Source organism: Rhyacophila brunnea, unplaced genomic scaffold (assembly GCF_057557595.1).
Source record: "Rhyacophila brunnea isolate RB1 unplaced genomic scaffold, BYU_Rbru_1.0 scaffold_12, whole genome shotgun sequence".
Classification (NCBI taxonomy): Eukaryota; Metazoa; Arthropoda; class Insecta; order Trichoptera; family Rhyacophilidae; genus Rhyacophila; species Rhyacophila brunnea.
The window spans coordinates 29,580,636-29,586,972 of NW_028232774.1; positions in this window are offsets into that span (position 1 = coordinate 29,580,636).

Consider the following 6,337-nt stretch of genomic DNA (forward strand, 5'->3'; position numbering starts at 1 on the left):
GTTTCGGTATCGAGCATTCAAATATATCAACAATTTTATATTATTCGTCATTAGCTACGTCCCCATTTAGTCACTTCAACGCCGACTTCCTCTTCAACTTTTAAATTCTGGTTTTACACCGAGAAGTTTTGTGCATGCGCAGAGGAGATGAATCCGTTTTACTGTCTACATTCGTTGAGTCATAGATTATACATCGAAATAGATTCGCAGGTGATGAATAAAATTATTCACGGTAATACAGCGCCACCACGGAGCGTACGGGAAACGAGTGTAAAAAGTTAAAAGAAAACAGTAAAATTTGGAATAACAAATACTTAATTATATTAGTTATTTTTTAAACTTATTATCACAATCATATTTGTAATAAATAAGCATAATTGAGAGTGTCCTAACGACAAAACCAGTCATGGAACTAGTTTAGTGCCATCTATCGGTGCACTTTGTATTACATTAATGATATTTATTCTTGTATGGATATTCAGCCTCGCAAATATAACGCACCCCCAGTAAAATACTGTCGTAAGTCTGAAATGGGCGTTTTCGAGTTATGGATGTGGTTGGATTCGTATTTTTTTTTGCTATTTTAATAAAATACTATCGTATCTCAAACTCAAATAGTGTCGTAGAGAAAGCACTTAATACAGTACATTACTTTCCGAAAACTGTTGAATAGATAATGAAATAGTGTTGTAACTAAGTTACGACAGTATTTTACAAGAAGCTTTCTAAAAAACTAAAACAATACTTTTCAAAAAAATACTGTTGTAACTCTGTTACTACAAGAAAATCTTGAGATACAGCGTAATTTTCTCACTAATTGCATGGATATTATTGTTCTAAAGTATTCAAACAAAAAAAACTGGAAGCAGCAAAGGCAACAATTTTTGTTATCAACAACTAAATGGAAGTAAAATACAAGAAGTATGCAAAAAATACTTTATCAACACATTTGGGGTGAGTGAAAGGTACTGCTCCACTGCATGGAAAACAAGAGATCTTCTTTCCGGAACGCCAATTCCAGAACAAAGAGATCACAAAAATCACAAAAAAATTAGTGATGTTTAAAAAAATGATATAAGAGCTCACATTTGTCTTTCCCAGTGATCGAGTAACATTATTTGCGTGCACAGACGTCCAAATTGTATTTAGATGGTAAATTAACAATTGCTGAAATGTATCGGTTATACAAAAAACAACAAGCTGACAGCAATATGCCATTTGGAAAAGAACACTATTATACGCATCTATATTTAATGACGAATTTAATATTGGCTTCTTTAAGCCTAAAAAAAGATTTGTGCGTTGAATGCGACCTATACAATAATTCTTCACCACCAGATGAAAAAAAACAACTTCAAGAAAAATATGAGACACATCAACCTGGAAAAAAGAGGCAAGGGATGAAAAGATCAAAGACGTAGCAGAGTCCCGAACTAATGGCCAAAATAGCGTCATTAATGTAGCTGTATATGATTTGCAGGCTGTTTTACCGCTTCCTTGCGGAAATGTGTCAACTTTCTATTATAAACGAAAGTTTGGCAATGTACAATCGTACAGTCTATAATATCACTGAAAATATTGCAAACTGATACATGTGGGACGAGAGTCAAGCTGCATGAGGATCCAATAAAATTGGTAGCTGTGTACTCGATTACAATGCATGTAAAAAATATCACCACAATGAGCATTTTATTTTTTACAGTGACAATTGTGCCGGGCAGAATAAAAATAAATACATTGCTGCAATGTATTTATATGCCACCGGGAATTCACAAAAAAATACAACGATCTCTCATAAGTTTTTGGTCACCGGGCATAAACAAAATGAAGGCGATATCGTCCATTCTACAATTGAGCAGCAGAAAACCAGGGCTCTAAAAAGTGGACCAATATTTGTGCCCAGCCAAATGATTACCATTGTACAAACAAGTAAGAAAACAGGACAACCATACATAGTTAAACCCATGACGACAAATAATTTTCTCAACATGAAAAAACTAGCAGATGAAATCGGTAAAAATTACAACACGGATGAAAATGGAGAAAAGTTTTGTGGCAGAAGATTAAAGTTATAAAAGTAGACAGAGACTATCCATACATTATTTTTTTTAAAACCAGTTATCATGAAGAATGTAGGAAATTGAATGTTCGACAACAGCAAATAGGCAAACCGTTACCAATGGATGGTCTCAATATATCCAAAGCATATCAAGAGTTGCCAAAAATAACGACAATTAAAAAGAAGGATTTGCTTTCCTCTGCACCGCTAAACATCGTGAATTTTATTATGATTTTTTGCTTCTCTTCCAAGTGATGTTTAAAAATTAAAAATCGTATGTAAAAAATTTATTTTCCCATTAAATTAAATAATTAAGTATTTTTTTGTTGTTTTGAACTAATAATTGTATTTTTCTTTTTTTTTCAATAAATCTTTAAAGATTGTACTATAACTTAATATTTTGAAAACCTTCCTTTACAGTGCCCAACAAATTAGTTGAAATTATTAGAGTGATGGTAGGGAAATTTACATAGAAAGTATTGAGTTGATTCAAATTTTAACATGAAATTGTCAAATATCCTAATAAAATACAGTCGTAACTCAGAAATATTCAAATATCTCCGTTTGTATATGTTTTAGAGAAAAATGATGAATACAGTTGAAAATAGATCATGTTTTTCCATAAAAACGAGTAATAATTTTTACATTCAGACTTTTCCTGTATTTACAAAGAATATTTGAAACTTCAAATGGCTCTCCTGCAAAATGCCAATTTTTGACTTACTACAGTATTTTACTGGGGGTGCGATAATATTCTATGCCCGAACGTCATACGAATAATTCTGATTGTCAAAATAAATATTACAATTATACTAGGTATATTGTAGGTAATTACATCAATTTAAGTTGAAGAGATTTAAATTTAATGATATAATATATTTTCTGACTACTGTTCGGAATAATGAGGGCAACAGAATCGAATGAAAACGTCCGTTTTCAGAACTTTACACGGATGTCAAAGGCAAAATGGTGTCAGCCACTTGCTCAAACTATTAGGTCTTACCCTGACACACAAATTGAAAAGCAATATGTGTACTTTCCAGACCCAGGATTTGAACCTGGGACCCACGGCATAATAGTCCAACGCTTAAGCCGCGCGGCCACCGTGAGCGTTATACATAATACGACACATCAATACTACTACAATAGGTATGTCATTGAATAGGTACCTACTATAACTAGATAATATATTCGATACAACACAACAGTGACTCGTATAAGAACCACGAGGGTTCATTTTTGCTGTAGCCCCAGCTCCACTCCTTGTTGTTTCCTTAGTCTTGTGGAGCTCCTTTGAAAAATACGAACTCAAGCTCTCAATTTTATTTTTAACCCCTGTTATCGACATGCCATTTGACTCGTATGCAAACCACGAGGATTCATGCTTGTTGTTAGGTAGCCCCAGCGCCACTCTTTGTTCCCTTTGTTTTATGGCACTCCTTGGAAAAGTAGAACCGTAAACATTTTATTTTTACCCCTAAAACTGATATTCCAAATTTTCCTACCAATAATATCAGCATCATTGCGCTTCAGTTTGTTCGTATAGTCTTTATGGTTATATCCCATAATGCGCAATGTGCCCTTACTCTCAATAAAATCCATTGTAATCATTTCAGTCGACATTTTGCAAAAAATCGTAATATTCCAATACTAAAATGCATCCAATATGATCAAATAGACTCTAATAAATACATTTATTGACAACGCAACTGAATGCACGAACGACCCGAATCTTACCGAAAAAATACGAAGCTGCTGGGGTGTTGAACAGAAATCCAAGCCGGTCGGATCGCAGTGCGTTAGTACTTTCATCACAAAATGGCGGCCATTTTCAACCCGATTTCAAGGTCGACGACGCATGCCCTGAGTTCAATTCGTGAGACGTATGGAAAAGTCCCGAGTGTAGACCCGGCTATTGACTCTGAAGTCCCTTGATATGATGATCGTATTTTTTGCCTTGTGTTCTTCTGTGCTGACCCTCTTTTACCCGCTTTTCTTCTCGATTATTTATCTCTCTGGTTGCTCATCTTGTTTAACAGGCTGGCAGGACTGATGCTTCTATCAGAAGCGTCCTTTGTCTCTGATTATTCAATTAGTTGATTGTTCTTCTTTTGTTACAAGTGGAAAATTTTTTGTCAAACGAAAGTACAGTTAAATTGTGAAATTCGTGCATTTACATGGAGCGTAATGAAGACAGCAACGTCGCGGAGGGACTGGCGATGGAGACCGACTCGAATGAGTCGGAATTACTGTTGGACGATCCAGTAGGTGAACTGAGGGCATCAGTATTGTCACTGGATAATAACATATCTCAGATTTTTTCAATCGTGACCCAACAGGGTCTGCCTGCAGTAGTACCTACTCCGCAGAGGCCGATGGTAAACATCGACTCTCCGGTAAGCTTTTTACGGCCGCCCGCAAGGCCTGAAACAGCGGAAAAACCCAACAGGATTCTGTTGCCCGTATTTAGTGCCGTAGTACATTAGCCTGCTTTTCCGACGCCAGACAAAGCTTGGGTAGCGGAACTTACCAGACTCCAACTTTTCGACACAAATAATTGGGCGGGGGTTCGCTACGCTGAAACCCAAAAACAATATTTGACGGCCCCGTCTTTCGTTGAGTTGGGACTCAACGATGAGTTACGCCCCTACGATCGTTCATCGCAAACCATACATCTAATGGAGCGTATGATCGCCGGCCTCCAAAACGCGATGCTCGCTCAAAAGGAGTGTATTCGGGACGCGTTACAGTGAGTGGTCGACTCTGTCAGCGACCACACCATCAGTACGGCTCTCTTTGAGACGGTCGTAAAGGAGTTCGGGACCTCTTCAGCACTCAACAAAGTGTCTAAGGACGTCACCCAAATCCTTTGTGGAAAACGGGCAGAGTTGGTTCAGACGAGGTGGAAGAAAATCCTCTCCGTTATAAAAAAAAAAACACCTTCACGCGAGAGGTTCTTAACAAGATCCCACCTAGCGCCGAACATATCTTCAATAAAGATAAACTGGTGGTGTTCCTAGAAAGAGGTGGGGGTCGTGAGAAGGTCTTCAATCAGACCACCAAAGTGGTTGACCAGGGCAGGGAGAGTCAACCTAGCACTTCATCAGGTGGACACAAGGACACCTTTCGGAGGCAGGGATACACGAGGAGGATACCAGACCAGGTTAGGGGTGGCTTGCCGAGAGGCCCACGCCCATCCAACCGAGGTTTTTCCAGAGATAACCGAGGTGGTGCGAGGGACACTTACCCTAGACGCAAGTGACAGGGTCTCTCTCACCATGTTCACAGGGGGACGCCTCTAGCATTTCCACGAAATCTGGCAGGCCAAGGGTGCACCACCACCATTTTTAAAAATAATAACGGGAACCCGTATTCCGTTTATAAAGAAACACCCTCTAATAATGCCTTCCGTACAATTCCAGAAGGATTTCCAAACGCGACAATCGCCGAAGATCACTTCACAAATCGTGGAACTGAAGAAATCGGGAGTATTGGAATCGGCAGAACCATCTCCGAGCTTTCTCTCAACCCTGTTCTTAGTAAGGAAGCAAGACGGCAGTCAACGACCCGTCTTCAACCTAAAACGCCTAAACGGTTTCCTATAACCAAGGCCGTTCAAACTGTTCCACTATTTCAAGGTCCCAACATTCCTGCAAAGGGAAAGCTGGTTAGTAAAAATTGACCTAAGTCAAGCGTACCTACATGTACCTATAGCTATACAACATCGCCGATTTTTTCGGCTATTTTACCAAGGAGAACTCCTTCAATTCTCTTGCAACCTTCGTCACTTCACAGGGTAGGTTGCATTGCCGACGTCTACAACGTACGAGCGCTCAATTATCAAGGGGCCATCCTCACCAAACAACATCGATTTCACCACCAAGCTCGAGAAGACATCATGTGGTGGATTCGAGCGGTGGGCTCCTCAGGAAAGATTCACAAGCAACCTACAATCACTCCCTCACCACAGACGCAGCCGATTCAGGCTGGGGAGCGCAGTTAGACGAGTACCACCTATCAGGTACATGGACACAAAGCCAATCCACGTGGCACTCCAACCGAAAAGAGCTGTGTGCAGTACTCTCAGCCATACAACTCCGGGAGCAAACGCCCAGGGGATCAGAATTACTCCTACAAACCGACAACAAAACAGTGGTGGCCTACATCAACAACGAAGGCGGCACAAAGTCCGCAACCCTACTAAGTCTTTGCCGACAGATTCTGGAAATCGCCAACCAGGCCAGTATATCATTGACTGCACAATACCTTCCAGGAAAA